Source organism: Phalacrocorax carbo, chromosome 16 (genome assembly GCF_963921805.1).
Source record: "Phalacrocorax carbo chromosome 16, bPhaCar2.1, whole genome shotgun sequence".
NCBI classification, from domain to species: domain Eukaryota; kingdom Metazoa; phylum Chordata; class Aves; order Suliformes; family Phalacrocoracidae; genus Phalacrocorax; species Phalacrocorax carbo.
This window is the reverse complement of record NC_087528.1, coordinates 11,763,201-11,785,933: the sequence shown is the minus strand read 5'-3', so window position 1 is coordinate 11,785,933 and position 22,733 is coordinate 11,763,201. Positions and strand designations below refer to the sequence as shown.

The window sequence follows — 22,733 nt, the reverse complement described above, 5'->3', positions numbered from 1 at the left end:
GGGTGTTCTGTGTTCGCCACCACACACGGCGGAGAGGCGCTGGGTTTTGCATTGAGCGTGGGGTTTGAAATCCCCGGACAGACTGAAACCACTGTTGGGGTCCTGCTGGATCAGCTTGCTGAAGATCCAGGGTCTCCCCTCTCAGAAGTCACCAGCTCATGCTGCAGTGCCCAGAGCAGTTACCGTCCTCCAGGACAGGGGCTACAGTCTGCCAGGATGCGTCCCAGCAAGGCCAGACTTTACTGGGGTAAAGATGTCCAGGAGGACATGGTGGCTTCGTGTCCAAGAGGACCCTTGTAACGAGATGGTTGACCTGTTGGACCTCAAGGGAAGATCCGGGATGTGGGGAGATGTGGAATTCCTAGCTCTTCCAAGTATCTTTGTTTCTTTTCTTATCCCAGCAGGGCTGAGGATGACTCAAATGCTCTGCAAGGACCAGAGGGTGCTTTGATGCCCAGCAAGGAAAGCGAGCCAGTGCGAGAAGGAGCAAGAAAGCGTGGGGTTGAGACACTAATTTTAATGCATTTACATGTTTGGGCTAACCCCAGCTCTGTGCCTGACACTTCACTGGGGCAAGCAGCGCAAGGATACACGTCGTTTTCTGAGGATACTCGGAAAGGCTGGCAGGGGTTGGCCCCATTTCTCAGGATGAGTAGTGAGGAGCAAAACCAATGCAAATGCACCGAGCCTCGCACAGTGGCCCGGCCACGCGGGGCTGAGCAGCTCCATCGCAGGGCAGCAGCCGGCCCTGGACAGGCAGCGGGGCAGCACGAGACAAGACAGGGTGTTTCTTACAGTGGATGGGCTGTGGCTTCCCGGGGGTGATGGCAAAGGACAGGAGCGTCCCTGGGGCGTGGAGCTCCCGGGGCCACCGCTGCCAGCCTCCCCATGTGCTGCCCAGCATTCGCAGGGTGAAATGAACCCTGGGGTGACTGCAGGCACCCGGTCCCTGCCGCACCCTCCTCCCCCACGTGCCGCATTTGCAGTCAGAATTGGGTACCTGTCTGAGCCCAGGCGCAGCTTCCACTAGTCTTTATAGCAGGAGGGTTTCCTTAGAGGGGCAGGTTCCTGCAAGCCCAGGGCTTTGCGTGTCTCTGTTGCAAAGTCCTGCACTCCTGGGGTTTCGATCTTTAATGATGCACCAGTGAGATGAAAGAGCAGGGTCTCTGCTGGGCACGTTTTATGCTGCCGACAAGCAGCAGGTCTGTGGGGACTGTGCACAGAGTTGGCCAAGTTCAAATCTGTGAAAAACGCGTTTGTTTTGACTCTCCTAAAGACATGATCCTACAGCGGTTAGCATTACAGCTGTCTCCTGGGCTTTCAGAGCATAGTGAAACATCCAATGAGCAGTTTTTGTATCCACAGGTAAAAGCAGAAGGGTTTTTCTGTGTTGTCCTGCTTCCTTTCTGTTTCCTTATGAATGAACTCCACACACTTCAAGGGCCAGCGGTCAGCACGCCAGCACAAGCCTGCAATACCCGGCTGGTGGGTACGGCTTAAATCCCAGCGGTTTCTGCAGCCCCAGAGATGGGGTGGATGGTTGGGCTCCCTGTAACTCAGCCTGGGAAGGGAAGGATCTGGCTTTCCTAGGAGATACTTAAAGAGGAGAAGGAGGAGACAGTATTTAAAGCACAGAAAGCAAACTGTAGTGCCGCGCAAGGTAGAAATGGGCAGCAGGGATGATTGTAGGCAGGGAAGCTTAGGGCCGTAGGGTATAGGCTGTGGAGCTATAGCCATATAGCTCGTGTCACGCTACTGAATTATCTGTTGCGTGGAGGAGCTGTATCTACTTCAGATAGCGGGGTTGGGTCATATTCAGATGGCCACCCTGCGTCATGCCAACGGTCACCGTAACGTGAAATCCAGTTTCTGACCCTGCCTGACGATGCAGATGCCAAGGAAACAGTGATATAAAATAACGATGCCACTCTTGCACCTGCTTAAAGTCTGGCAGTGGGTGGAGCAGGACCTCAAAGGCTGTATCTGCATCGTTGTTTCTAAGTGCTATGAACTTGTCTCAGGACTTAGTGGCATCCAAACCCTCCCGTGGCGATGAACATACAGAAATGATGTGTTCCCAGGGAACCCGTCTGGTGACCTTCCCCTGGTACGAAAACTCCTATTTTGTTCCTGTCATTTGTTACGGATTTTTTCACAAACTATTAATTTGTAAATTATCTATGTGGCTAGTAATGCCAGATCATCTCATCCCCCAGTTGCTTGCTACACATTTCAAAGAGCTTTAATCTTTGCCAGCAGGGACTCCCCTCGCCAAAAGCCACGCTGACGCTCTTCAGCTGTTTCTTATCTCTGTGAATCCCAGTCTGCAGAAGCCCAAATAGTTTGCTCAATGTAGGAGTTGGATTTTCTGGCCTGTTGTTCCTCATACTCCTCCCAGTATCCTTAAAAACCCCCCAAAACCCCACTATGAGACTTGCCACCTTCCACCCATCTGGCAGCAGGAGAAGCAGTTGGTTTGCCTGGGGAGTAGTGGCTCCGTGGGTTCATCCCTGAACCCTTTGGGCTCCTCCTGGAAACCTCCTTGGCCTGCTGGTTTATTCTTTGTGCTAAAAGCTTGCGCAAACCTCCTTCGATGTAGTTCATTTTGGGTGAGTTCTGTAGATTTTCTTTTTTCTCAATCACAAAGCGATGTGTAAACAGCTCCATGGTAACCACTGGAGTACATGAGTCATTTAGCTTTTCTGCCACAGGACATACTCACTTGCTCTTCCCTACTGTTATGTTTCCAGATTAAAGGAGGGTTTAGTTGTTGAGGCAGTTACTCACAGTTTCCTTCGGAGTGTACCAATGTTGGGTCCCGCCCTTTTTTGATGGTTTTTGACTTCTTCCCCGTTAGATAGATCCTCTACACCTGCGGGACCTTCCACGCTTGTCATCTGCCCCCTCCCGCTGTAAGGTTTAAAAGTCCATATTCCTTTTAACGAGTGACTGGATTATATTTTGCTTTTGTTGGAGCCCTCCCTCACATCTGGACCTTGTTTCAGAAGGAATTTGAATCGCCCACCGAAACTGCCTCTGGTCTCGGGAAGTTTCACGCCTGCTTCCCAGTATCCGAGAGCCCACCGGGCTGGAGGTGCCCAAACCCACCTGCGGGCAGAGGCCCCGACCCAAAACCTCACCTAAAATCTCTTTGGATGAGGAAAAAAGTCACGCCCTTTTGCACAACCCCTGCGTATGTGAGCCCTTGATCTCTCATGTTTTAAATTGCAGGGTCGTGCCCAGAAGTTTGGTTTAATTAGGGTCTGGACCGGAGAGAGGAGGGGATGGGGACTTTGCTTGGATCCTGCTCCGTCCCCAGCTCAGAGCAGACCAGTGCCGGTGGGGCCCGGCCGGTAGCCGGGGTGGGAGAGCGGCACGGATCCGGTTGCAGGTTGGGGGACCTGGCGCTGGCACCTGGTGCCGTGCCTTCATCCGGCACCACAAGCCACGCTCGGGTCGGTCCCCCAGAGCTCTTGCCGCCAGCGGGACACCCCGAATCCCGCTGCTCCCGGCTGCTGCCAGGGCAACAGCAGAACAGGAGGACGAGGCAGGATCTCTAACATCCCTGGGGGCTTTTTTCTCTCTGTTTGTGGCTGGGTGAGGAGCGCGGCGTCCCCCGGGGCGCTGCCACGCTGGGCAGCCTTCAGGGGATGTTAAACCAGCCTCTTTGTTAGCACCTGGCCAGTGATCCCCTGGGCAAAACCTCTTCATCCCCCACGGCCCTTGGGTTTAAGGGCAACATCAGCAAACATCTGGAGCAGCGCGGCTGGGCTGACCTTGCCATCGGGTCCCTCCAGCCCAGCCAGCCTCTGTGTGATGCAGACTTCAGTCCATCCCTCGCCGGTCTAAACCCGTACAGCGGCAGAGGGAGCTCTTAGGCCTTTTTTTTTTTTTTTTTTAATTAAATACATTTTTTTTAAAAATGGAGCAAAGAAAGTTTTCTGGAAGGGCGTGTTGGAAACGCCTCGGAGGATCAGTTCTGCGTTGGGAGAAGCGCCAGGAGCAACCTGCCAGCCCGGCGCATCCCGTGCGAGCAAGGGACTGCAGTGGGAAGGGTGTGTCCTCCCCGGGCGTCACCCCCGGCCGCCCATCCTCCCGAGCCTCACAGAGGGGTGACAAAGGGGAAAACAATAACCGAAACCACCTCTCCTTCCATCCCCGCTCCCTCTAGCTTGCTGGGGCTGAGCGGGGATATAACGGGAACATGATTTCACCACCCTGATGTTACGGGGCGGTGTGAGCAACCACTTGAGTTGGAAAAAGTAAGTAAAAAGCAAACTTATTCCCAGCTGGGTGTGTGTGTGGGACCGGCCGGCTGGGTTGTCTCCTCACATAGACCCGGTTCTGGGGAATAAACTGAAATTATTGCTCCCTAGGAAGCGGTTCAGCCCTGCGCCCAGCAGCAGGTGCCCGTGGGTCGGGGGGCACCTTGCACCCCGCCGCACCCCTCTGGGTCCGGCACCGCTCGCGGGGCCGCGGGCTGGGGGTTCCCTGGAGCAGCACCATGGCGTGTGCTGGCCTTGGGGTGAAGGGGTGGACATCCCCGCCAGCTGCCCCCCCCCCTCGTTACCTCGGAGCGTGGCCTCTTGCTCTGGATCCGGGGGATCATCCTATTTGCGAGCGCCTTGGAGAGGATTTGAACGGGGGCCCCTAAAGCCGAGCGGAGCTGCCCCACGTCCACCAGCGTCCAGTGCTCTGGCACCTGCTGAGCTTAGCAAAACTAAATGGTCGTGGCGTAGTTTTGCTCCCAGAAACCAGAAGGGAGTTTTAGCATCGGTTTTAGTGGGAGCTGCCAAGTTTAATTGTTGGACATCACAATAACAATCGTGTCTACTGCTCCCAGGCTCGACCACCTCTCTTCAGTGCTTTGAAGCAGCAGGTAAATGCCTTCCCTGCCGTTCGCGTGACGGCGCTTTGGGACCTCGGGGCCTCGGGGCACGGGGGAACCTGGCACCAGCAGCTGCCAGGTCACAGCCCCCAGACCAGGAAGGTGCAGCAGCACCGTGCGGGTGCACTTAACCCGGTCCAGTACAAAGCAAAACAGATCAACCCCCATTTTTTTGTGGTGGATTCAGCTTTTCTTTGCATGGGCGGGGATGGGGAAGGTGATGCCGTGATCCGTGCACAGATCCACGGTGATGAGGGGTAGCGAAGAGCCGGGTGAGCCCCTCTCACCCCTCACAGCGCGTGCCACGTGCCAGCCCCCCACTGCCACGCTGCTGTGGGGTGCAACGCTGCGCCCCAGCACGTCTGTCCCAGCGCAATGGCTTTCCTCATCTGACAGCCACAGGGCTGTGGTGTCTTTTCGCAGCACAGCCCCGAGCCCATGTCCCCGGAGCCCTTGGGAAGGCCCTTGGAGAGGAGCCGGCTCCCTCAGGTCCTTCCCGAGCCTCCCACTCGCAGCGCTGGGCCTGGCTGGTTTTGGTGGTGGGTGAGGAATAGCCTTTGCTGCTCAGTGACATTTCAGTGCAGAGCCACGCTTTCGAACCCGCCACCGCTCATCAGCCCTGCATGTCCCCCTGCCGTGGCCGGTTCCTACCATGAGCTCCCAGACCCATCGTGACCTGCTTTTGCTGTTGCTCCTCATCCCTCATGCTCGGGGCAAACGGTTCAGCCCCTCTCCTCGGGTGGTCTCGTCGAGAGACGTCAAGTACAAACATCCCCAGTGTAATTTTTGGCAACGTCAAGGTTTCTGGCTTCAGATATATCAACGGGACTTGTCATTACGTTTAGCTGCTCTCCCCTACCCTCGCTCCCACAAGACCTTGAAGAGCTCTGTCATGATTTTAGGATATCCACAAAACAACCGACCTGTTATCCAGGCCTTGGATTTCACTTTTCCAAGGCAGGACCGCAGTTTGAGCCCCGCAGCTTCGGCCGGCTGACATCCCCATCCATGCAGAGCCCCGCAGCACCCTCATCCTCACCTCCACCAGCTCCGTGACCCACGTGTGTCTCGTGGCTGCTGCTCGCTCAGGTCTCTCTCCAGGCGTGGGGCCACAGTGGGGGGTGTGTGTAACACAGGGGTTGGGCTCCGTAGGGTTTGGGGGTTTATATTTTTCCTAAAAGTAGCAAGAAATTATTTCCTTTCCCCGGTGACCTGTTGCCGTCACCGCACAGGAATGGCTGTGGACACCAGCGCTGGTGAAAACAGCGGTACCCTGCCTTTCTCCCACCACTGCAGCAACGGCGGTGAACCCTGAATTCTTGGTCTTCAGCCCTGAGTTTGAGGTCTCTTTTTTTAGCAAGCATGACTCTACATTAACTGCAGAGGACTTTGCAAGCTTCCCATCGGATTCACGTCAGCGCCACAGGCAGCTTGCTGCCCGTCCCACAGCTCGCTGGCCTTGCCGAGCATCGGCGCTATCGGGTGCTTGCACCGACGTTATGTGGAGCCTTGGGTACGGGTCTGGAGCCACCTGGGAGACCTGGCGGGCGAGCAGGGGAGGAGCTGCGAGCTCTGCGCTGGGTTGATGCGCTTGCTGGCACAGAGCTATGGCGGCTGGAGGGCAGCCTGCGACCTTCTCCGTCCCAAATCCCCGTGTGCTGGGATCCCCGCTGCCATGTCTTCACCAGCACCTTGACCACCAGGTGATGACCGTCAGGGACAGCCCCAACCTAGAGCTGCTTTAGCTGCTGCAGGCACCGAGGTGGAAGCTGCAGAAGGGGCTGAGACCTGGAGCTCAACGGACATGTCCGACAGGCCAACCTGCAGGGCCGTAGGACAACAGTGGCAAAAGAGGGAAAACTAATTCTCTTCTCAAAGCTCAAGGAAGGCCGTTCTGCACCCAGATTTTCAGTGCTTATTGGCACTGTGGTAGTGCCTACCAGCCCCAGCCCTGAGCAATGCATGGGGCACCCCGCAAACTCTGGCAGTAAAGATGGCTCGTGGCCAGAGCAGAAAGTGGTTCTTGATTACTTGGACAGGAGGAAGGAGCCCTGCAAGGGTTGCAGTTCACAGGACTTTCTTTTTGCGATATTGGTTTGTATCCACGTTAAAACTTCAGTCTCTCTTTCCCCAGGGTTGTTGTTCTTCCTGGAAATAGGTGGCTTCATGGCTTGACAAGGATCACGGCGGCTTTTTCTCTAGAAGAGATGATGACTAGGGAGCTCAGGCATGTCCCACCTGTCTGCCTCCCCCAAAACTCACAGCAGCATCAGCTATTCTCTGCTTGCAGCTTGATTCCCTTTGTGTGTATAGTTGCAGTGGCCAGGCACCCTGCTTTTTACCCTCAAATGAGTGAGATCCTTTCATAGAGAAAATCAGAGCCCCATACCAGAGCCAAACACACCATGTTATTGAACCCTTGAAATTAAAAGTGTCTCAAGCATTAAACTCACCCAGCTGAACTATAAATCAAGCCTCTGCTTTCAGGCAAACCAAGCTTGCATACTTACGAATCACCCCCTCCTTGCTTAATGTAGTAAGGACATCTTAAAATGAATGTACTCAAGTCAAAAAGTGCATTAAAAATGAGAGTCCAAATGACTAAGGAAGGATTTTACATCTGCATCCAAGTTTGCAAGCAAATATGGGCATTTGTAGGAAGAGCAGTCATCCTCCAAATATTTCTGCAAAAAAAAACATAAAAAGAAAGCCCAGGCGGGGAATGACTAATGTGAGCGGGCAGGAACAGGCTGATCCACGCAACCGCCCGGGCAGGGAGCCCGCGAGGAGTTTGGCTGTAGCTGCCTGGCTCCACCTTGACCTATGCAAATCTGGTTGGGTGAAGGCAGATTTCTTCGGAAACAAAAATTTCCCTGCTTTCTGATGGCCCTTCGCCAACCAAAGCCCTCGGAGAGGAAAGCACGCAGCAGCCCAGCGCCGCGGCCGTGCTTGGGCTCAAAGGGCTTGTGCTGTGCTGGGGACTCTGACAGTCGGTGGGATGGCAAACGGAGGGTGTCCTCTGCTTCGAAATCACCAAGTCTGCCTTTTTTTTTTTTCCTGCTGAGAAAGTCCTTATAAAATACTGGCTGCGCTCAGGACGCTCTGGCAGCGGTAAGCAGGAGAAATAAACTTCCTGCCCTTTCTCTGCAGCAAGGTGTCCAGGGGCTGGGATCTCGGGGGGGGGCTGGCACCCCAGGGCAGTCCCGAGCCGAGCGCACCCCTGTGTACTCCCCCGTGAGAGCAGGAGAGAGAGGTTTCATGTCAGAGCAGCACAGCACGCCTGTGCCTAACCTGGCGGGTTGCAAAGCCTTTGACGTATCGATGCACGGGGGGGACGTGAACCCAGTCCAGACGGAGATTTGCTAGCTCGGAAACTCTTCGTTGCAGGCAGCGCTTGGGTAACGCCGCCGGTGGCAGAGGGCAGGGCTGCCCAGCGATTTGCGTGTGTCTCGTGCGTGCACCGTGCCAAAGCGGGACGTGCCAAACGCTGGCCACGGTGACCGGCTGTCCCGCTCCGGCGGCGGCTCAGCCCCGTGCTCGCTCCCCTCCCTGCCCGCACACCGCCCGGCTGGGGCTCGCTCCCTGCATAACTGCTCCCAGGGAAAGACGGTTTGGGAAGAGGTCCACATCTCTGTCCTGGATGCTGAAGTTTGGAAGGTGGAGTACACAGTGTGTGCGTGCCCACGTGGGGCTTGCGCAGCCAGGCAGAGGGCACCCCGCAGAGTGCTGCTGTCCCCCCAAGGCAGGAGCTTCCCGGCGGCGTGCAGAGCCTTGCAGCACTTGCTAGAAGCCTCTTTATTCATCTCCTCCTGGCTTTTGTGGCAGCTGTGATACCTGGCGCCTATGGGTGGACACCCTCAGGCACGCAAGGACACAGCAACAGCCCCGAACACCCCGCGACGGGGAAGCCCAAGCAGATGGCACCGATGCCCGGTGCTGGACACGCACAGGTGCACCAAGGCACAGCGGGGCACTAAAAAGCGTGGATCCCCGCTGGGGCACAGGGCGTGCACCCCCCACCCCCCACATCCTCCCTGCCTCGGGGTGCATCACACGCGTGCACACACACACACGTGCACACACACACGCGTGCACACACACACACACACGTGCACACACACACACGCGCGTGTTCTCCACGGCCGCACAGTTATTTTTTTGCTCGGCCGGGGCTGCTGCAAATTCTTGAACCAAAGGCGAGGTGTGGGCTGTCAGCGGACCCTCGGGGAGGTGGAACAGCCTCCAGCTGCAGGGGATGAGCTCAGCACCAGCCGGGCTGAGTGAGCCTCCACCTTCTGCGAGCCCTGGAAGGCGGGATGGAGGTTGCTGTCATTCTCATCAGGCAGTTTTTCAACTTCAAATGACTTTCACTCCGTTCCTCGCCCGCTCAGCCCCTGGGTGCTGCCAAATGAGAGGGGTTTTGTGGCCATGCCCTGTGCAGCTCTCATGGATTTTGTAAGGATTTAATGGATTTTTGAACTTCAGCGACTGCTTAACTTTGGCTCAGTGATACCCAAAGGTGCGGAGACACTGGAATCTTACAAGCCCCCGCTAGGGTGGATAATTGCAGCCCACCTCTGCCTCCTGAGCACCCTCCTCCTGGCCTGGGAGCACCCTCAGACCAAGATGTGAACTCTGCAGCTCAGGTCTCTCCTAGTCTAAATATGTATTTGAAGGAAATTCCAGCTCAGACCCCTCCTGGCAAAGCTCTCCAGCTCTGCTCTTGTGGTTTGAGCACACAGGACCTCTGACTTACAGCTGCAAATATCTTGTAGTTATACAAGAGGAAGCAGCATAGCTAATGTGCATGGGAATTATCCCATGTCCTAAAACTTTGCCGGGTCTGGAAGCCATCTGTGTGACCCTTCCCGGGGTCAGAGGTGAGACATTCCGTTTTTCCTGTGTCATTCGAAATAAAAAGCAAAATATTGGCTGGTGCTCGCAGCCCTGCGAGACACTAAGTACGTGTGTCAGGACGCTGCGACCTCTTTTCTTTAAACTCGATTTAACAACGCAAAAGTATGTCCAGTGAGCAGCCGCCGAGTCCTGCGGACACACGGCTGGGGATGTGTCACGGTCCTTCAAGGAAAGGGCAAAAGAAAATGAGCACAACTGAAGGGCTGAAACCTTGCAAGTCTGTAGGACGCAACAGCTGCAAGGGGGGAAAGGAACGATCTCGGTGTCTGGAGAGAATTTAAGATGCAGGACACGGATGCAAAACCATTGACGTGCTGGCTGGACGCTTAACGGCAGTAGGATGTGCAAGTTATTGCAATTCATGACAATTCAACTGGTAGTTGAACAGTATCAGTCATTAGCCACCGGAGTGGCTGGTTTAAATTAACTGATCTAAAATTGAATCATTTAATTTAAAAGAACCCATTGCAGGTGAAGTCAAGCCCGCCTAATTCTGACCCTACGGGCTGCCCACGAGCATCTCTTAGGACGCCCACCCGCAGGGGAGACCTGAGGAGTCACAGCACCCCAGGAGCAGATGGGTTTGAGATGTCCAACTCAGGGCAAGACGAACCGCCTCCCAGAGAGCCTGTTTCTCCTCAGTGACAATAGAATAGAATAGGATATTACTTTTAATATTTAATTACTCGAGGCAGAGCTGCGCGTCTCTTCGCTGCGCCTCTCCTTCCCACCAACCCGCGCACGCACCCCGGGGACGTGCCGGTGAACCAGGGCACGTCCCGACTTCCCAAGAAAGGTCCTTGCTCTGCTCCCTGCAAGTGGGGTCTTTGGGGCAAGGCCTGGCTGGCTGCGGACTTCCACGATGAGGGGGGTCGTCGTGGGCTTGTTGTGTCGAAGGTCATTGTGGGCTTGCTGTGTTGGACCAGTGCCAAAGACTCTGAGCTGGAGCCTTTTGCCCTGGGAGCTGCCCGAACACGGAGCGAAAGGACAGACTTGGCCGCGATGTACAAGACAGAAGATGAGGAGCTGACATGACCGTGGGTGGAAGCAGTAAGGCCGTGCCAACCGTCATGGGTGGCAAAGCTCCTCGCCTGTGACGATGGGTGCTGGGGTCCTTGTTTAAGGCTCCCAAACTTTCTCCCAGCCCATCCTTCGGAGGAGTCACTGCCAAAGTGGGGTGGCGAGTCCCAAACTGGTGCTTTCCTCCCCCAGAGTAAAAAATCCAAGCCATGAATCAAGAGAGGGGAGGTGGGTCTGGGCCAGCCTCGTGCTAGGACTTTTCCTACGGGGAATAAATGAGGCAGTGCAAGGAGGAGAGGAGGAAATCACCTTGGAGAGGCGGCTTGTTTACCGCAGCTCATGCTGGTCCCAGACAGGAAAAATGGCCCTTGACTTCCCCCGTCCCCTGGCAAACCAGGAGGTTGTTTTGATGTGTCGGGAGAGGTGCTGGGGGCTGTCTGAAGCGCTCATTGAGAGACATGCGTTTCCATCATTCCCATTGCACCGAACGGCCAGGGGTGACTCAGATTTCCTGGAGATGCTCTTATCTCGTCCTGCCCAGCACTTGCTCGGCAGCGAGGGTGAAATAGCAGCCCCTGGAAAGGCTGCCCTCTGCCCTTTCACAGGCTGCTGGAGGTTTCCTGGCTCTGCGGCTCCCACACCCGCCAAGAGCTGGAAAACCCTGGCACCCGCCATCAGATCCCCGGCTTCCCAGGAGGGCTGGGGTCCGCTGCGGCGCACCCAGGGCTGCTCTGCCCGGTGGGTGCTGGGAGGCTCAGTGCAGGTCTGCATCCCCAGCTCAGCTTTGCCAAGCAAGGAAAGGCCATGTTGAGTTGGGCTTGGCTAAATAATCCCGCACAGTCCTTGGCAAACCCCTCCGAAAGCTACGGGACGCTTACGCGCGTGTGTCACGACACGGACAGCTCTGGGATCACTTTTAATCAAAGTTCAATGAAGGCAGAGCTGGGAGTGCAGGGCAGGCACCGGGCGGCTCTCGCGGCTCTGGCAGGGATGGGCCGTTTTGCTCTTTACCTTTGCGTTCATGTCATTCACCTGTTCTGAGCTCCCGATTCCAGGTTTCCACCCTTTGCTTTTTAATGGCCCAATTAACAAGATACCCCGCTTGGAGCCCGCAGCCACCAGCCTCACCCGGTGTCACTTCTCGCCGTGGCACGTGGCGGCCATGGCCACCCGGCGCCGCTCTTGCCTGGACACCGCGTTTGCTGCCTTCCAAGGCTGTCTTTTCCTTTGGGGAAAAAAAGCTGAAGGAAGAGAGAAAAAGTTTAACTTTTTGTCCCAAACACCCAAAATATGGTGTGCTTATTTTTCCCAGCAGTTTTGTTTGTTCTTCTGAATCTTGGTGGGGTTTGAAGAGACATGGGAGGGGAATAAGACAGTTCGGATGGTTGATGAGAGGGAACGGGATGTGCAAGAACAAATTCAGGTCTCCAGTACTACCTGGCAGCATTAGAAAGTTGTCTTACCTGGTTTCTTATTGGAAATGCACTGGGGATCTCGATGCAGTCTCGGCTCTCTGCATCACACAGTGATGGGCATCTTGGCCTCTGCAATACATCCAAATCCCTCATCTTCCTGTTCCAGCCTTTAAATGATGTGTTTTGTCCCATCTCTGTATTCTTATTTCAGTATTGCCCTGCCACCCACATCTCCGTGCTGCTCTGCAAAGTTCGTCTACAGGAAAATGTGGAAATCAATCCTTTGGCTGAGCCAAGTGGCATTTGCGTGCCTTTTAACCAGGCAGAGGAGGAGGAAGGTGGGTGATGGCTGGAGGGAAAGGGATTTTTTAGGACTATGGATATTATCAGCTGGATTCCTTTGACTTGCAGCTTTCTCTGATCGTGAGACAACATCTCCAGGCTTTAACCATGGCTTCAGTATTGACCCTTTCTAAGGGACTAGGCTGCCTCCGCTCCCTGCCTCAGTTTCCCCAAGCAGGCCTACAAGTGTATCTGTCTCGCCCGAGTATTCGCACAAGGACAGCGTCGTGCTGTACGCATTGCCGCTGTGCTTTCCCTCCGTGCGGTAAGTCTGGACCACACCAGCATCCCAGCACCTTTTCCTTGCCGGGTGAGACGGCTCTGACACGCTGCTGAGCCCGAGAAGCGAGCAGGGACCCAGCCTGCGTGATGAATGACTCGGAGGTGCCTCTACAGGCATTTCCCTGCCGGATCCCTCTCACTGTGCACAGAATTAGCACCTCTGACTATAAATAATAAATCCTGGAACTTGTTATGTCTCCCTCGCGCATTGCAAAGGCATCTGGAAAGGGCCACAGCCCAGGTGAGAAAGGGTCAGGCTGCGTGATGGATCAGGCTTGAGGGGACAGGGTTTAGCGTAAATGATGCGGCGGAGCTTGGCCAGGACGGGCCGGATCTGTGTCACACCAGCGGTGGCTTTGGCTTCCTGCCCTGCCGGAGGCCAGCCTGGTGCTGTAACGGGTCGGATTGTCTTCTTGTTGGTTTTTTCAGACCAAGGCTGAAGTGCCTTTTCCCAGGGCGGGGACGGGGGCTGCCAGGGGAAGTGATTATTCATTTCCAGGAACATTTGAACCCAAGAAAGCTCCTGGAAGCCTCCTTAGTGTTTGATGTCAATGTGTTTCCTCAGTTCCATGACTCCTGCATCCGAAGGGGCCGGCGGGCCCTTCTGCATCACTGCCTGGTGCCACTGGGCTGCTGGGGCAGCTCCAGGCTGGGCTGATCACCTGGAATAGCACGGGACAACGTCACTCTCCAAAAGCGGCCAGAGGCAGGTGGTGGCAGAGCTGCATGACGCCACCTCCGCAAGGACGGGCTCTCCCAGGGCAGGGACTGCTCGAGCTAGAGATGGTTTCAAGGAGTGGAGATAAATAACGTGGATGGACAGCTCTCCTCTGCGCGCCTCCGCTCCTCCTTACACCAGCACAAACTCAGCAGCCGCAATACCTGAGCCAAGGTGTGTCATAGTTTAACTGCACACTGAAAGAAACCTTCTTTTTGCTTATTCTGGACCTGCATCCTCCTACTTTCATTAATACAACCTTGCAGGACTGAGCCCTGGTTTTATCTGCCATCACATCTCCCCTCCACGGGCTCCCTTGGTTGCTCCTAACGAGAGCTGTTCCCTTCAGCCACCCCTCTGCTACCGCCTCTCTGGGATGGGGCACCAGTACCCACAGCGCAGCTGACTCATGGCTTTGCCAGATGCAATAACATCGTCTGATCCTCCAATTCCTCCTCTTTCCCTTTCTCCTCTGATTTGGGGGGATGTGGGTGCACCCACCAGCCCTCCTTCCCTCTGTCCCTGCTCCTCCCAGTACAGGGCTGGGACAGACTGGGGCTGGGACAGCAAAAGAAGTGACCTCAGCACTGAAACTCTTGGCTCAGCAGGGCTCTGCCTGTTGTGTGTTCCCCAAACGCCTCGTTATTTATAGTGCTTCGTGACAACAGTTACCGGCGGTACCAAAGAGGCTGGGATGCAGGAGTGCCCGGGTTCCCTGCTGCTGGCCGGGGACAGGGATGGAGGTGCCAGAACATGCCCGGGTGCAGCCGGAGGGGATGGGGATGACTTGCTTAGACCCAAAACACTGCCTGTCCCGCGAGAGGGGCTGCTCCGGGGCGGCAACCGGCCCCCTCCCAGCGTTGTTTCATGTGGAATTGCTGGGCTTGGGTGAATTGGCTGGTTTCTGCCTGCTGTCTTTCTCCCCATCTCGCCCCACCTCCTACCTCAGTTCCTTCCAGCTCCCACCCTCTGCCTCCGCCGCAGGCGTTCCCCTCCTGCTATCTGACTGCAGTCCTCAAGCTTATGATTATTAAAATCTGCTGCTAAATAAGATGAAGATGTGCCCTGCCTCCTCCCCAGCCGGCCAAAACTTCACCCTTCACTTGAGGACACAGAGGGGTGGCACCGCTTCCTCCGGGGGCCCAGGGGTGGCCCCCGCGGGAGGGGAGGCTGGCGGGGAGGAGGCAGCATCCCTGTGTCGGACGCAGGATGAGCCCCGGCACCGCCAGCTCCTGCCCCCTGGGAGAGCCCCGGGGCGGGTGGGGGGAGCCGGTGATGCCTGCACAGCTCTGCCTGCGCGGGTGGTCAGCCCACCCCTCCCTTTCGTGGACAGGCCGCCCTCTGAGGCTCTCGTGGCCCGGGATGCACCATTACACACTTAGCAAACTCCTCTCCTTCTTGCCAGAGGTATTACTTAACCCAGACATACCATGAGCATCCAAATCCCTTTCCCATGTGCAATCGGGTAAGGAATTACACCCAGCTTCCCGCAGGGAGTCCTCACCCACCTGCTGCAGGTGAAAATCAACTGCCTGCCATGTGAGCTCCGCGTTTCAGTTAGAAAACACCTGTTTTGTGCCTAAAGGCATTTGCGGCAGGGCCTGACCTGGCAGGACATCACAGGCAGTGTGTGGGGCTGCAGGGGGAAGCGGTCCCCTCCCGGTCCCCTCCCCACCAGGCAGGGCCCAGCAGAGGGGAAGCACAGCAGCTCTGGGCTGGGAGCACGCAGATTCAGGGCACTGCACTGGGGAAGGAGGATTAGGGGTGGGCTGAAGCCCCCGTAACTCCCTGGTGATCGGGCTCTTGCCCAGCCTCCTCCCACAGACTGTTTCTTCTTGTCCTGCAGTTTATCCTAAGAAGCAAACTGGAAGCTCTGGGAGGAATCACAAGCTCCCCAAAGCTTTGTGTAGAAAATATTGATGAGGTCAGCCCCTTCTTCCTCCTGCTATTGCAAAACTCTTCCCTCTGTGGCTCTTCAGTATAACGCGCAGATGCAGGATTTGTCATGAAATCCACCTCTTGCTTCAGCAGGCTGGAGCTCCTGGTGCCTGGCTGGGTATTTTTAAAACATACAGAGATAAAACAAAATATTTAGAAGTCCTGTAGGTCTATGCCAGCTGCTACGCAGACAGCACCAAGTCGCGTACACAGGTGATGCTCTGCGGCTGTGCCGGCACGTGGCACTGCTTTGTACCCTCGGTGCCCAGTTTGCCGGGGTTGCAAAGATATATTAAATGCAGCAGCTGAGCTGTAATTTAATGGTTAAGGCCAGCAGCCAGCTTTTAGAGGAGCTAGCATCAGCTCCTTGTGCTTATAGAACCGAAGTCTTATCCCAGCGTCGAAACACAGCAGGGAAGTGCATCAGCTTTGCTTCTCTGTGTTGTCCTGGTTATTGTGGTTTTATTGCACCACTGTCAGCAAATTCCCCGGTGTACCCGGCCCTTTCACCTTCTTCCCCTACATTTGCCTCTCAGTAAAATAAGAATAATATCCCCTTCTTTCACTTGCTGCTTGATATGTGTACCTGGAGTATAAATTCCCCGCACGGGAATCGCCTAGCTCCAGGTGGTTAATTTGATAACAACCACGCGTGGATACGAAAGCCGCAGGCAGTACCCCCCCCCACCCCCGTAACCCCCATCGCCGACCCCTCGGCCATCGCAGGGGCCGAGCGCGGGTGTCGTCGCCCTGCCCGCAGCTGCCCGGGGAGAGGCCAAGGGGAAGGGGCTGCCCCTGCAACCCCCTGCCATGTCGGTCTCCTGTAACCTGCTGGTGAGGTGTTGGAAGGGGGCACTGAAGATGCTTCCTCTGGCGGGGCAGAGGAGGGGGGGAGGCTCAGCTGGAGCCAGGTGAGCTCTCACTGGCGCTTCTGCCTGTTAAAGCGGCAGTGATGCCCAGCTGGGCACCCGGTGCTGCTTCCTAATGCATCTCTGCGCGGGACGCGGCTTCCCCCAATGCGGCTGAATCGTCCAAAAAAATAAAATAGCCCAAAAAAGCATAAGACCTTCCCTGGGGTCGGGCTCAGTGCAGGCCCTGGCTTTCACCTGCAGCAAGGGATGCTCAGCAGCAAGCTCGTCCCGGGGACAGTGGTGACGCCCGGCAGCACCGCAGCAAGCGACAGCACGTCGTCCAAGTCGAGCAGACACCAGCAGCTCCGTCGGCGGCTTGTGAAGGGGTTTTATGCTGGGAGTCACAGCTGCTCTTCCTGGCACAGACACGGCCCAAGACGAAGCAGGAGATCTTAGCAGCTGTGGTAGCATTTCCCAGCAGCAATCCTTCCCCAGCTAAAGGCAGGCTTTGACGCTGCCAGTAAGCAAGAGCCACTGGGAGGGCAAGAAGGTATTTAAAGGGTTTTTCTTCGTGTAAAATAAATTTCTCCCCTTTCTCTCTCTCTTTTTTTTTATTGAAGGTCATGACATCAACTGCCAGCCAAAGCACCTACGATTCATGAAATATCTGAGCCAAAATTTGCTTTTTATTCTGGTGTCTAATGAACAGGTTCTGGTTAATGCTGGGTTTAACGGGAATCCCGCGTTTCTGTGAGCCAAAGAAATGAGCTGGGTCAGCGCTGCATGGAGCAGCATCAGTCCCTGGGCACAGCCTCCAAAAATGAGAACGTTTTGGGTTTTTAGGGTTTCTTTTTATGTTTTTGAATCTCAGAAGCATTTCTGGCTGTACCATATCTGATGAACCAAGCCTGTTTGGTCCGAGTGGCTTAACATATGTTCCTGCTATTAATTAAACTTCCCAATCTGTCAGCAAAATAGCGTGTTTGCTGGATGGAGTGAGGGATTAATTCCAGCTCTTTGGACACCCAGGCGGGTGCGATAACCACTGGATAGACTAATCTGCATTCCCGTGGGGCAATGGGTGCCATAGGCTGGTGATCGGCTCTCATGTGTGCATGGGGCCAGCTGTTGTTTTAGGCATTTAATTGGTGTTTCTTTCAGAGAGCTGGATGGAGGTATTTTCTTCATGCTGTGGGAGGGATAGAATCATAGAATCACAGATTCATTAAGGTTGGAAAAGGCCTCTCGGATCATCAACTCCAACTGCCAACCCAACACCCCCAGGCCTCCTAAACCATGGCCCCAAGTGCCACGTCTACACGGTGTTTGAACCCCCCAGGGACGGTGACTCCCCCACCTCTCGGGGCAGCCTGTGCCAGGGCCTGACCGCTCTGGCACTGAAGAAATTTTTCCTTATATCCAACCTAAACCTCCCCTGACGCAGCTTGAGGCCGTTCCCTCTCTATCACTAGTAAACATCAATTGAACTGCATGTGCAACATAGGCTGCAGGGACAGAGCCCTGGAGGGAGCAGCACCAAAAAGTGACCAGGAGGAGTTTTTCTAGCCAAGATATGAAGTTATAGCATCACAGAATGCCCTGAGCTGGGAGGGACCCACAAGGACCATCGAGTCCAACCCCTGTCCCTCCATAGGACACCCCAAATTCACACCGTGGCTCTGAGGGCCTTGGCCAAGTGCTTCTGGAACATCGCCAGGCTGGTGCCGTGATGCCTCCCTGGGGGGCCTGTGCCAGGGCTCCACCACCCTCTGGGGGAAGGACCTTTCCCTAATGCCCAGCCTAACCCTCCCCTGGCACATCTCCCTGCCGTTCCCTCGGGCCCTGGCGTTGGGCACCAGAGAGCAGAGACCAGCCCTGCCCCTCCTCCTCCCCTCGGGAGGGAGCTGCAGAGGCCATGAGGCTGCCCTCGGCCTCCTCTGCTCCAGCTGAACAAACCCAGGGGCTTCAGCCGCTCCTCGCACGGTTTCCCCTCTAAACCCTTTCCCAACTCCAGCCTCCTCTGGACACTCTATAGCAGCTTCATACCCTCAATGTCCTGCAGCGCCCAACCCTGCCCGCAGCGCTCGGGGTGAGGCCGCCCCAGTTTCTGGAGAGTTGGCGCGGGAGGAGGATGGTGATATGGTACCACTGCCATCACAGCAGCGCCTGTAGGACTTGCATCAACTGCCCAGAAAAAGGCCTGCCCTTGTGGGTAGGTAGCCAGGGGACAAAGAAACATCTGGAGAGACAGATGAGCCCGTACAAGGGCCGTGCACGAGACAACAGGAATGACTGGACACACCCAGGCTGATTTTAGGCTTTTTCCCTAAGGCAACAAGCTCTGTGTAAGTGCACTGAGTGCCTGCCTCTCCCAGGTAGCTCTCAAACCAGCTGACTGATTCAGCTGAAACTCATCAGAGAAGGAGAAATTCCCCATGACATTTAAAAGCCCCCTCCCAGAGGGTGTGGTGGGGTGTCTGAGGCAGGGTTCAGGTAGTGGTACTGGTGGAGCAGGTGGCTTTGGGGTTAAAAACACCTCTAGCAGCTGGGCTGAATTTCTAGCTCTCATCTTATTGGGTGCTTGAGGTGCTTTATGCTGTAATAAGCACCTAGCGACAGCCAGATCTGTTCCTGAGGGTGTTCTGAGCTTGTGTGGCTGCCCCATCTCTGCTCCTCGCTTGGCTGCTGCATCCAAGTACGGGGGGCTGGGAAAGTGGTGCCAGGGCTGGGGAGGTGGGGCTGGGAGGAGTGAGAATGGGGATGGGTGAGGTTGGGACTGGGAGGGGAAAGCAGGGGACAGGGAAGGACCCCTCGAGAGGGGATGATGAGCTGAGGCTGGGGGAATTGGCAGCACAGGGAGAGAGTGGGTGTTGAAAAGGAAAAACAAGGGCTGTCTGCAAACCCTGCCTGTATCTGCTGCGCAGCTCCCGGCGTTTGCAAAGGAGTCCCATGCTTTATTCACCGGGGTTTATTGATGAAGCGAAACCAAGTGGCCTGGGTAAGGGAGAGGGTTGTGGGAAAGCGTGTGCAGCAGCGTAGCTGGAGCTGAGCTGCCCTGTGTACGGGCAGCGCCGGGAGGATGGGGCTGAAGCTTGTCTCATCAACTCTAATGCTAGTGTTCGCTTTAAAATGCATGACTTTGCAACCTGCCCAATGCCATTCAAAAGCAGTGAGCTCTGTGTGAAGTGCCCGATACCCAAAGCCAGATGCAAATCCTCTGTCAGGCTCGCCCTGGCTCCGGGGGCTTTCGGAGCAATCTGAAGCCGGGTGGTGCCTGGAGCGGCAGAGAAAGGCCCGACCTTGACATCTCTATAGTAACCCAGTGTTTGTTGGCAGCAGAGCAGCATCCTGCAGTCTGCTGCTGGCCTGGGTGTCCTTGAGAAAGAAAGAATACGGGAGGAAAAAAAGGTGTTTTGGCCACTTAGCATCATGTGATATTATTTTTTTGTTTTGTACCCAGACTATACTGTGAGAAAAATGGATGCCTTTTTAAAAGAAATCCTTGAGCCTTCAGAGCAGGATGCATTTGACCACTTGACGCGGATGGAAACACCTTCTATCAACACCTTCAGGAGCCTGGGCACAGGTAAGGGCTGCTGGGGTGCCCTGTGCCAGGGAGATGGGCAGGCTCCTGCTGGCCGCTGCCGAGGGCAGGGTTAAATTGGAGAAAGCTGGAGGATGCCCGCTGCGCGCATCTCCTGTGTGGGCACTTCCCTCGTGCTGCTTTCCTGCAAAAACTCCGGGGTTTCTTATTTATAAGCTTGTGGCCGCGTCGTGCTAAATTTGAACATTTAATATTATGTTTGAACTTGGTTAGTTCTGCTGGGCACTCTCGGGTCAGCGCTCGCTGTGCGTGTCCTCCAGGGCTGGGGGAAGCCTTCAATGCACGCTGGATCTTTGCAGCTCGTAGCGAAGTCAGGAGTGACCTCCTCAGGAAATGCGTGATGTATTCTCTGAAATATCTGAAAATACCAGGGTTTGGTTATGGGCAGCTCAGCAGAAAACAGGGAGACTCATCTGAGTGGCTTGTGGCAGGTTGTTTCCCCAGGTGTAAACCCCCTCCTCGCTGCTCCGCAGTAATTGGGTGTGATTAGTGGCTAATTACAGCCTTAATGGCTCGTTTCAGGCCGGCTGTTGCAGGCTTCATTGCCTGTGCGATGTCACGCTGGTGGTGGGGGCCAGGGGGGACGTATTTGCAGCAGGTAACATAACAATGATTTTCTGTGGGGCTTGGTGTGGTACATGTAACGTGAACCTTGCCTTCGTGTTTTAACCACAGCACCCCTGTGGGCGCGTAATGTGCGCGCTTGCAGGTAGGAAGCAAGCAACAAGTGATGCTTGAATGTGTAGAATAATTCCTGGTGTCTTGCGTTTCCCTGGATCTCGTCTACCTTTCTTGCAGGTACGTGTTTACATGTACCTGGGGCATCGCTACCTGCACTTGTGGTTTTACCTGGGTGTGAGAATGTGCCTGAGCACAGCAGCTTCTGGGGCTGCGCGTCTGGCTGTTGGTTTTGATGTGCGGGTAGGGGAGGGGTGTCCCTATAGTTAAGGGGGTGCCTGATGCTGCAGGTGACCCCTGCAGTGTGATCTCTGCTAGACCAGTGGCTCGCTCGCTCTCAGGACCTTCCTAGCCATCTCTCTGGGTAGCGAGTCCCTTGTGTATGCGTGACCCCCCACTGTGTGCGTGCAGCCCCCGCAAGCCAAGTCCAAAAGCAGGACCGCTGCCCTGCTTGTTTTCCAAGCAGGGGTTTGCAGCACAAGGGCATTTCCAGCTGGCGAGGTTGATATTTTGGATTAAAAAGCTAGGTGCTATTTTCTCTGCCTGCAGGCTAATGGGTGTGTAATAGCTCTGTATAGCTCTCATTAATTCATAAATAGCCAGGGAATATTTTTGTATGGGTCTTTCAAATAAAGTCTCAAAATTATACAGACAAAACCCCCTACGAAACAGCAGGATAAATGGTGCTTAGATAGATCATGATTGTCGCCTTGGCACAAGGAGCTGGCTTGATGCCCGTGTGTCGTGGTGAGAGCGAGCTCCTCTGTGTCACCTCTGTGGTATTTCTGCGTGTGCTCTGTGGGGATAGATACCCTGAGGAAGGCAAATCGCTCCGGGAGGTGTAGTCAGCTCTTGGGTACCTGTTGGTGGCTCATGTGGGCTGCAGGTGACGTGTGCCCAGGTGGTGTGCTGTGCTGAGATCCCTCCTGGCCAGCTGGCAAGGCTTGCCATCTCTGGGACGCTCCTGTGGTCCCTGCAGCGGCCCAGGCCACCAGCGATGGTGTGGGAAGCCCCAGGGATGCTGAGCCTGTGTGGCTGCTGCCAAGCCAAAGCCACTGCAACTGGCTGACTGCATGATCCTTGCCCGGTGGTTTGGGTGTCCCCACCTTGCTCCACTGGGCCCTGGGCGGTGAGAAACTTGCCATCCTGGTGGGCCTCAGTTATTCTTCATCAGCACTAGTGGGTGACTCGCAGCCCTGTGGGCTCCCCCAGGCTGGGGCTCAGGGAGGGTTCGGGCTGTCCTGAAGCCAGACAGCTTTCCGAGGTACAGCCCTGCTCCAGACCTCTGGAGGCGGGTGGGACTGGCTCCCTGTTGACCACTTACTATTTCCCCTGGTTCTTTCAGCCCTGTCCATGCATCAGCCTGCAGGTATTTCTGTTGCCACCCAGGTGGAAGGGTTATAACAACACTGTCTGCTGTGCTCAGGCTGTGGATTACAGAAATGCTGCTGTGGGGAAAGGATGCTCTTTATGGCTCTGCTAGTTTTCACTTGGTGAGGTTGAGCTGCTTTACAGCCCTGCTTTATGGGTGGGGATTGCTGCTGTTCCGCTTGTAGCTTTTATTTTGTAGATTTGCTTCTTCCCAAGGGATGAGGTGTGTTTCGTAGGGAGTTGCTTTTTACTCTGCTCCACCAAATTTTGCTGGGGTCACTGGTCAGCAGTGTTGGAGGAGACAAATGGCATGTGCTGTATGGAGGCAGACAGGCAGATGTATATGTTATGCACTTGGGGCCCTGCCCAGGGGAACATGGAAAGCAGATGTTGGATCGGTGACCTGCTGGATAAGACATGGACCCTCGCTTCCTCCTGTGCCTCTGTGGTCTGGCTTTGACAGAGCCAGAGTTAGTAACTCTGGAGGCTTGGGCGAGTGCAGCACAGCCCTGGCCGATGGGGCTGGAAGGAGTGCCTGCTCATTTAAAAGGGTGTATAGGAGAAAAACAGACACACAAGTCATATTAAATAGGAAATGGAGCATGATCAAGAAATTGCGATGCTCTGACTTCTTTTCCTCATTTTTAAGGTAGCCTGGAGGCTGCTTTAAGCTATCCTGGGGTAACTGTGGGCCAGCTGGAGGTAGCTG

At 55.3% G+C, this 22,733-nt stretch overlaps 1 protein-coding gene across 1 annotated transcript in view; it reads left to right on the top strand.

Annotated features, from left to right (window-relative positions):
* The first annotated feature begins 19,742 nt into the window (after positions 1–19,742).
* Positions 19,743–22,733, top strand: part of TEKT3 (tektin 3) — an 85,288-nt gene continuing 82,297 nt past the window's right edge. The window contains exon 1 of the mRNA XM_064467268.1: positions 19,743–19,957. The gene's annotated coding sequence lies outside the window, so the exon portion shown is untranslated. The remainder of the gene's footprint in view (positions 19,958–22,733) is intronic.